Source organism: Euprymna scolopes, chromosome 45, assembly GCF_053919585.1.
Source record: "Euprymna scolopes isolate OS-2025 chromosome 45, ASM5391958v1, whole genome shotgun sequence".
Classification (NCBI taxonomy): Eukaryota; Metazoa; Mollusca; class Cephalopoda; order Sepiida; family Sepiolidae; genus Euprymna; species Euprymna scolopes.
In genome coordinates, this window is record NC_136526.1 from 35,683,496 (window position 1) to 35,693,897 (window position 10,402).

Consider the following 10,402-nt stretch of genomic DNA (forward strand, 5'->3'; position numbering starts at 1 on the left):
GGTTTTTGAAAATCACTCTGTTTTCCCTCCACTCACTGCTTATGGTCGTTGATCTTGCAAGAAGTCGCGAGAATTTAAATTTGAGGACTACAGACGAAGGGGAGGCAACTTTGCCCAAATACGTAAAGAGTTACTCCCCTTGCATTATACTTTTTGTATCTTCCTAACACGAATAATGGATATAATTCGAAAATATGTTCTATTAACACAGCACCAATTAAAAAGTGGGCAGAAAATAAAAATGTCACAAATACAATTACATAAAAAGGAAGTTATGTCTAAATGCAAACAAAAAAAGGTTGAAGCCTTAAGAAATAAAATAAAAGCAAAACTGAGCCATAAATAGCATTGATAAATACAAGGATGATCCGATGTTTCCAGTTTCTGACATTTCTGTATCTTTGTAGAAATATAGAAATGCGTAATAGAATTAGGATGTCATGCAGAAGCTAATTACTGATTTTAATAAAGAAATGCAAACCTTAAAAGAAATCGCAAAATATTGGTGATATTTTGTTCATCGTGCAATGGACAAGACATATTAATAAACGCCACCAAACCAATTAAAATAATATCATTCAGGTAATGTTAGAGACACATTACTAGAGCTAGGACAACAGCATATTCTTTTCATTGTTTTGACTCTCCAGTGTGTATCCGTTGGTATCTTATATGCTTTTATATAGAATGATGTGGTTTCTGATTGATTAACTGGGTCAAACTGTGTCGGATATATAATCGAGAGTCAAAACAATGATAAGAACATTCTGTTATCAATACCCTACACATTACCTGTAGAGGAAGAGTTGATCAACACGATTTTTGAGACGTTTCAATCTTGACCGAAACTCAATGGCGAGAGTCAAGTCTAAAAAAGTCACTGATCCACTTTCTCGAGCTGAAGCAGAAATGATACAAACAAGCTTTTTTCAGTGCAAAAAGATTTAGGGGTGAGTTGTGGAGACTTAGCCATATACAAGATATAGACTTTTCTTAACTATATAAATAGACCAGGAGGTACTGACTCTTGTTAGGGTGTGTGTAATTCGTAGTACACTACATTGTCCTTTCATACTATGACTCTTGTTCTCTGCATATTCTGTTTTGTTCTTAATGCAAATACCTTATTTTTATTCATCTTAGAGAGCTTTCCAAGCCACAGAAAGGAGAAATAGAGGAATTTCCATACAACACGGTGCAACAGATTTAAATAATTGCACTTTAGAAATCAGACAGTCATTAAATAAGCACTTGGTTAGGGGCCTCTAAAAACCATGCTATGATTAGCCATTCGAGAAAAAGAATACATACTAAGGAGTCACCACTTATCAAGGTAAAAAGACACTTTAAGATATCTTAGAGAATATCTGACTCTATATGAGATGTTCACTACATTCTGGATAAATAGAATGATCCAACCATGTCTCATGCAAGTTTACCATCAGATTTGACATACGTCTTCTCTTTCAGCGGTGGATTCAAGTCAAAACAAGGACTTTGTCAAGGAGTAAGCCTTTCTACTCAAGTTATTCAACGTTTTAAAAATGTGAAGTATGAAAACAATAATTCAGGTTATAAAAAAAGACAAATGTCTACTAAAAGTCAATCTACAAAAAAAAGAATGTAATTAAAAAAAGTGATGTCGCTTTTGGGCCATACATGAAAGTAAAATATACCTTCTTGGTCTTTTGGCTAGGATCCAAAGGTAGTATTAGTTCTGTCTAAAGATGGTATAATGATATCGTGTGGTTCTGTTCACGCCAGGCATCCATATAATGGAAATGTGACAAAGACTCCTATAAGGATATTAAAGATAAATCGTAATAACCAGATATGTTCTGACACTGCATTAACCAAAGATTAATACTTTACATTTTTAGCAAAAAGGGATATTGCAGGGTCTCCATTCATGCTGAACATCAAAAAATTCCCAGCAGCAATTATATATTCATTAAATATATCCATTAAATATATTCATTAAATATATTCATTAAATATATCCATTAAATATATCCATTAAATATATTCATTAAATATATTCATTAAATATATCTATTAAATATATTCATTAAATATATCCATTAAATATATTCATTAAATATATCCATTAAATATATCCATTAAATATATCCATTAAATATATCCATTAAATATATTCATTAAATATATTCATTAAATATATCTATTAAATATATTCATTAAATATATCCATTAAATATATCCATTAAATATATCCATTAAATATATTCATTAAATATATCCATTAAATATATTCATTAAATATATCCATTAAATATATTCATTAAATATATCCATTAAATATATTCATTAAATATATTCATTAAATATATCCATTAAATATATTCATTAAATATATCTATTAAATATATCTATTAAATATATCCATGAAATATATTCAATAAATATATTCATTAAATATATTCATTAAATATATTCATTAAATCAAAGGTGCTGCTATAGAATTTCTACAGGTCCTGCTAGTGACTCATAAACACATAAAGAAAAAAGAACTCTCTCAAAACTCAACTATTGATAAATTGTCACTGTGCATTCACTTTTATACAGTCTCATCAAGCTACATGTGAAATCAATCCTCACATAATTGCACTCGTTGATTCCACAGGAATTATCTAGACTTCTGACCCAATTTTGTTAATACTCATGCCATACTTGACCCCAGTTACCCTCTGTAGCTGTCGTATATATGTCGTTTCCTAATTTTACAGTTTGACCAGTAAAAAGACAAAACAATGTTTGTTATATTTCCGAAACATTTTCTCTCAACTCATGTACCTATTTACTATGCCTCCCCACGGGACAGAGTTAGACACCAGGGTCGTTTTTTAACGTGGAGAAAAGGTACAAAAATAAAAATTGTCTCAGTCGTGAAGGATTTCTCCTCCACCGAAAGAGAACAAGAAATAGAAGTGCAGCATCTGAAGAACAGATGGTATTTATTTGCTCCCCCACCGAGCAAATTAGGCACAAGGCCGATCTTTAATGTGAGGAGTGAAGGGAAGGGGAAAAGGGGACCAGCTCCCAAGAGGTGGAAAATGGGAGCTGGTTAATGGTCAGGCATGTAGGGTTGCCCCCACATCTGGTCTTTGCTAGTCATAGCTTGCAGCATCTGAAGAACAGATGCTACACTTTGATCTTGACCAAAAGGCCAAGAACAATTATACATTAAAATTTCTCTATTCTTGTGTGTATTGCTCCAAATATGCACTAGTATATGAAATCACCTCAATTTTTTTGTAGCCGTCTCCAACACATTTTCACATACGTCCTCGGGTTTTGTTTTGCACTGCATCATCCAGAAGCATAGACAACAAATTCTGAAAACACAAACAGACATTAGAGTTCCTGTGTACTTTGGCTCCCCACGAGGGCAGAGTTAGACACCAGGGTCGGGTTTTAATGTGGAGAAAAGGAACACATTAAAAATTGTCTCAGTTGTGAAGGATTTTTCCTTCCCTATCTGAGAACAAAAAATTTAAGTGTAGCATCAGGACAGATATTGCACTTTCATCTTGGTCGGAAGGCCAAGACAACTTCTAAAAATATAATCAATATTGTTTCTCATGAAGGTCTTGCTTGTTAACACGAATCGTTTTCTTTTAGGAGTTTGCTAATGGTGATGGTGACAAGGATCAACATACTATGAGGAGCAAATAATATGAATACTACCTGCTTAGCTATCTTAAAATGTATGGTGCATGTCTATAAAGGGGTCCAAAAAAAATTTTTATAAGAAACATTTGAAAAAAATCTTTATGATGTACGTACTTATCACTGCATGAAGATGTCATATTCCAAAAATCACATAAATCGATCAAGTAGCTTTTGTTTTTTTTTTTTAAAGAAAATCAAATATTATCCCACAGTTTATCGGAGATATGCTTCATGTCATGTTGTCTTAGAGGTAACAACAGTGACGACACCTGGTGGAAATCTGGGGCAAATATGTGATCATCCAAGGCAGGCCATCGACTTTTTTTTATTTTTCCCTAAATATATCCCTAAAAAAAAAATAATCCCTAAAATCATAAAATTTGATTTTCTTCCAAAAAAGAATACTTGATTGATTTATCTTTTATATTTTCATCTAAGGTTCGCTTATTAAAGTCTGTTTTCAAACGAAAAAAAAAACCCAGGATTTTGACATTCTTTCTTTAAAGTAAGTTTATTTATTTATTTATTAAATAGGTTAATTTATTGACTTATTAAAAGAAAGAGAATGTCGAAAACCCTATTTTTTTTCGTTTGAATAATAATATTTGATTTTCTTAAATAAACAAAAAAACTACTTGATCGATTTAGGTGATTTTTGGAATATTACATCTTCATGCAGTGACAAGTACATACATTATAAAGAAGTTTTTCAAATGTTTCTTATAAAAAAAATTTTGGGGGGCCCCTTTATAGACATGCACCAAATTTACATTACTTACCCTGGCTTACTGTAATGCCCAAGACTTAGTTCATGAAACTAAGGATTTACATTATGGTGGGTCTTTACTGTCTTGATTGTCAGCTTCAATTGCTCATGTTTTACATTGCATAGTGGCTTCAGCAGATTCGGCGTCAGGTTTTCAAAGATGTGAAGAAAACTTCTGATTAATGGCTCATAGAGGTTGATTTAACACTTCGGATTAGTCACTATTAGTATCAGGAAGAACTCTTTCGATTCACACATTGTGGGCCTGACAGCAAGTAGGAAGAGAAATCGTGACCCTGGGGGTTGTACATCTTATTGACAATTCTGTCATTAACACCAACAACTATACTTCTGTTAATCTAGTGGGTCCTTTATCACATACTCTTGACAATTCTCTCTTCCTCTTAAAGTATATAGCCAATGACTTTACACTTTTCTGTGAGTTTCGTTTTCATGCAATCAATAAAGAAAATAATAAATTAGAATGATCAAGCCTAACATAAGGGGGACCAGTCAATCGTGAATAATGTTAGGCTTTCGTCAGCCATATTCCTAGGTTTGAAACCGATGGTACCAATGTTTTTCTGACCTTCTGTACAGTTTATATATATATATATATATATATATATACACACACAGTTTTTTTGTTGTTGTTCTTTGTTGAAATTTCACTAAGAAACATAATTTTTAAAAAAAAATGGATTAAGGAAATTACTTTGAATATTGTATTCTTTGTTCAAATAAGAAATTTTTGTTTTGAAAATTTATATTCTTTTGAAGGAAATTTAAATATTAAAAAAAAACTAAATCTAATTTTGCTCTATCTAGTATATTGAGCAATTTTATTTGGCTGAGATTGTCTTATATAAAAATATTACCTCCCAAAAATATTTTTTTAAACTTGATATCACAAGATTCATTTATCCGTGATCTAATGCATCTCATTATTCTGATATATATATATATATATATATATATATATATATATAGCTTCTACACTATTGAGACGAAATTTCGGAAATCGTAACACTGAATTTCACATGAAAACAATGGTATCTACGTATTCCTCGTATTTTTAAAATGATTATATCAAAAAATTACGAAAATCGAGAAAGTAGAAAATTATTTATTAAAGAAAATTAAAATTTGATGAAAACGATCGTAAGACACAGGAGAGTTCAAAAGGGAGATAATTTTCCATTTTTATTTAAACAAGATGGCCGCAATTTTTCTCCTGCTAACACGATTAAAGTTTTTTTTTTTTTTGTTAATAATTCGTTAATATTCAGGTAATTTCGACTGCATAATTTGGAAGTTACCATTGTAACTTATTAGAATTGACAAAAAAAAAAAAAAACAGTTGAAACCGTTGTTTTTTTTTTATCTGAAAACTCCACTTATCGACTACAAAATCTTCTCCCAATGGGGGGGCAGGTCAGTACTTTTTGACGGACCGTCTTTTTAAAAATCTACCAAAAATCAGGTAATTATCCGATCAATAGGAAATTTTCAGCGATTATTAGGAGAAGAATGAACTTTATAACAGTGTACTTATTTTTCATAAACGATATTTATATATATATTTTTTTTTTTGCTTACAAACCCCCCCCTTGTTTTGAAGTGGGAACAAATATGCTTAAAATAATCATCTGAAACTGAACAAAGCATATTGTGTTGTTGTAAGGGACAGAATTATAGATTAAAAAAAAAAAAAAATTGTTTGCATACCTTATTTTGACGTCTGAATATCAGAACTTCGATTGTGTTTAATTATCCCGCTTTTGAGTTTTGAAGTGTGAAATTCGGTGAATATGTTAAGTAAAATAATTAATTTAAGTTAAGCAAAACAAAAAAAAATTTTTTTTTAATATTTATACGAAAAAAGCCATTTTAAAATTTTTGATAAATAAATTAACAATTTTTTTTAGCGAGCTGAATAATGCATGACCATTATTAAACAGGCATGCTTTGAATAATCGATACAAAAAAAAATCGATAAATGTTGTTCCCTTTGTGTTAAAAATAGCATCATTTTTTTCGATCCCCTTTGAAAACGTTTGCCGCCTTTCGACTACGGTGGACCAAACGCGCTGAAATAATTTTTTTTTATTCTGCTTTAAATTGCCCCCCCCCCATTTGGGGGAGTCTGGCCCCCACACATATACACATTAAAAACCCAACTCATACAAATGGTCACCCATCTGGTACTGGCCAGCCTCAGCTTAATAATACATTGAAATTTTCGTCACTGAAAAATAAGTTTTTTTTGGCCTGTTTGGTCTTCCATAGTTTTCTTCTTATAAACAGCAAACGTAAACAGAGTCGATCTCGACTCTACATGGACGCGAAATATCTGGTTACCTATATGAATAAGTGGAATTATTTGAAATTCAGGTACTTATATTATAATATTTTTGCATATTCTCTTAGAAAATCATCCTAAATCTTAGTTAGACAATAAATAAATAAATTAATTATTTCAAAAACCTTTTTTTTTTTTAAATATTTAAGTACGTTTTTTGTGCAAGACAAAAAATGTCAATTGTTAACTTTTTGGGAAAATTTAACATTTAAAATTTAATTAAAAATAGTAGAAAAATGTTTTACATTATTCTGTTTTCTATATGATAAAATTCAGGGTTTTATCTTTCTGGAAAAAAAAAGTTACTCAGAAATAATGGATTTTAATAAATGTAATTTAGTTTTAAAAAACAACAACAACTTGATTTTGCGGCCATTTTTGGCGGGGCCTAATATATATATATATATATATATATATATATATATATATATATATATATATATATATATATATATATATATTACAGAAGGTGACAAAACATCGCACTGTTCGTGTTTGAGGATTTGTTAAATTGAATTTTCGTAGATTCTGTTTTAATTCATGTAATTAAAACCATTTCTTTAAGAATAATTATTGTTATTTCACAAAATTAAAAATAGTAATATCAAACTGTAATGACCCTGATTACATAAGGTAAAAAAAGATCCTTCGGTGCTTTTATATAATTCGTCATTGATTTAAGCATATTAACAACATTTTACTTAGATTCGGCACTTGCGCATTTGTACGTCGATACCAAATTTTTGGGTTTTCAGCTGGAACATGGGGAAAATTCTGAAATTTTTGCATGCGTTTTTTTTTTTTTTTTTTTTTTTTAATAAATATAAAATAACGGGCTTGTATTACTGTACACATAGATTCGAAAAAGTTGTCAAAAAACAAATATATAACAAATAAATGTTATCAAAGGCAAGATAAGTTACTTTTCTGCCAAACTGGATATATTTTTTGTGTTTTTATTCAATGTAACATATTTATTCAGCTCGAAAAACATAAAATGTTTACCGATGTATTGGAAAATTCAAGATGGCGTCTCACACCCTCTTTAACACGGTAAGTTTGGGAAAAGCTGTTATAAATAAAAATCTATACAAAATACTACTAAAAACCCACCGAATATATGTCAACCTATGTTACTACGGTAACATATATTGAGCGAGTTTTTAACAGTATTTTATCCGGTTTTTTATTTATAACACTTTTTCCCACACTTACCGTGTTAAAGAGAGAATCAGACGCCATCTTGAATGTTCTAATACATCGGTAAACACTGTATGGTTTTCGAGCTGAATAAACATGTTACATTGAATAAAAACACGAAAAATATATCCAGTTTGGTAGAAAAATAACTTATCTTGCGTTTGATAACATTTATTTGTTATATATTTGTTTTTTTGACAACTTCTTCGAATCTATGTGAACAGTAATACAAACCCAAAATAACTTATAATAACACAAAATAAAGTTATATTCAAAACAAATAGACATTAAAAAATAAATAAATAAAACGAACATTCCTAGGTACACGGGCAAAAATGGACCGACAAAAATGGGTGGATAAAGATAGAGGGACCTACTTTTGAAAGCCGATTTATCATAATTTTTTTGCAGGTTTCCGACTACTTTTTGATTGTACCTATTTACTATGCCTCCCCACGGGACAGAGTTAGACACCAGGGTCGTTTTTTAACGTGGAGAAAAGGTACAAAAATAAAAATTGTCTCAGTCGTGAAGGATTTCTCCTCCACCGAAAGAGAACAAGAAAATGAAGTGCAGCATCTGAAGAACAGATACTACACTTTGATCTTGTCCCGAAGGCCAAGATTCGTGTTACTTTTTGATTGTATTTGAAAGATTAGAAACTAAACTTAATTTTCAAAAGGAAAAAAAAAAATTGTACACGTGGAAAAAAATAAGTTATAAAAATGTTTTCATGGCGAACTAACAATTCAGCTAAATTTTGAAGCTAAATAAATTCATTGTAAAAAATCCTTTAAAAGATAAATATTAGTTTTCTGGGTCTATTTCCATGATAATTAGTAAAGTCCTAAGATATTGAATTAAATAAATAAAAAAAAAAACACCTTGTTTGTACAAAACATAAATTAATTAGCCCAAAAATCGAGTGATTCTGGCGTTCGCAAAACGCAACAAACTAAAATTTTGTAAACACGAAAATTACGGAGGCCCAAAATTTTAGGCAAGTCGAACGACTGTGAAAATGACGTCATGTAATTAAAGGTAAGTTCTTCCCCCCCCCAGTCGCTCATCCCTACATTCCTTTTTTGAACGTTTGTATTTTTGCATTTTTTTAATTTAATTATTTTTCTATGTTCCTATTTTTAAATTAATTTTTTTCTTAATTATTACAAACAAAAAAATGTTACGCCGAAAGTTTCACATTCTTGTGAGCAAGGAAATTATTAAAATCTGGCATATAAAAATTATGCGAAGCCCGCAATTAAAAAAAAAAAGTAGAAATATTCTTTTGCAATTATAATTTCTTTGTGTGAAAATATTAAATAAGTAATGCTTAATTCAATGGTGATATCGGTAGTTCGAGAAATTCATTTTTCTTCGAGTTATATGGAATTCATTAATTCGGATTTAGGTTTTTTTTTCGTAATGTTCCTATAAAAATTATTTTATTTTATTTTTATTGTTACAAATTACGATGCTTTATATATATATATATATATATATATATATATATATATATATAAAGCAAAAATAAAGTCTTGCATTTTTTATTTACTACTGAAAATTTTAAATTTAGTAAAGGTATTTTTTGTTTAAACAAAATAATACATTTCCACTAGAATTTAAATAAAAAATAATTCATTCATTATATTCCGCGATCAGCATTTGAGAAATACTGAACATTTCATAAAATTTGGTTAATTTCCTGATTTTTGGTGAATTTTTTAAGTAAAGGAAGGGGTCAAAATATTTATACATTTTGAGCATCACCATTCACTTTGCTCGTCCCTGGCCCTCTGTGGCTCGGGTGACAAGATCAAAGTGTAGTATGGCTTTGGAGCCTCTTCTCCGCAAGCTGAGACATGGGGAGGCAAATTCGGCCCTGTGCGGAATGGCTCTGCCTGGCGGCTCAGCTGCCAAGGTATCCGCGTTTGCCGATGATGTCACGGTCTTCGTGTCGGGCTTCAGAGACATTGAGGTCGTGTCGGAGGCACTCACACAGTACGAAAGAATCACGGGGGCCAAGATAAACCACAACAAGTCGGTAGGACTGCGGTTGGGCGCATGGAGTGGCAACGCAAACCTCCCTGCGCCCTTCAGCTGGACAGATGGCCCGGTCCGGATCCTCGGCATGTGGTTCGGACCGGGTCTCCAGCTTGACAAGAATTGGTTGGAGGTACGGTCAAAGGTGGAGGCTGCAGTCAATTCGTGGCTTCCTAGGAAACTTTCCTTAAAGGGTAGAGCTGAGGCGTGCGCCACTTACGTCTTTCCTCTCATCCTTTACCGACTGGCCGTACTTCCCCTGCCTGCACAACACCTAAAAGCTCTTGTCGAACTCTTGTCCTCGCTCCTTTGGGACAGAGGAAGACACTGGGTGAGCA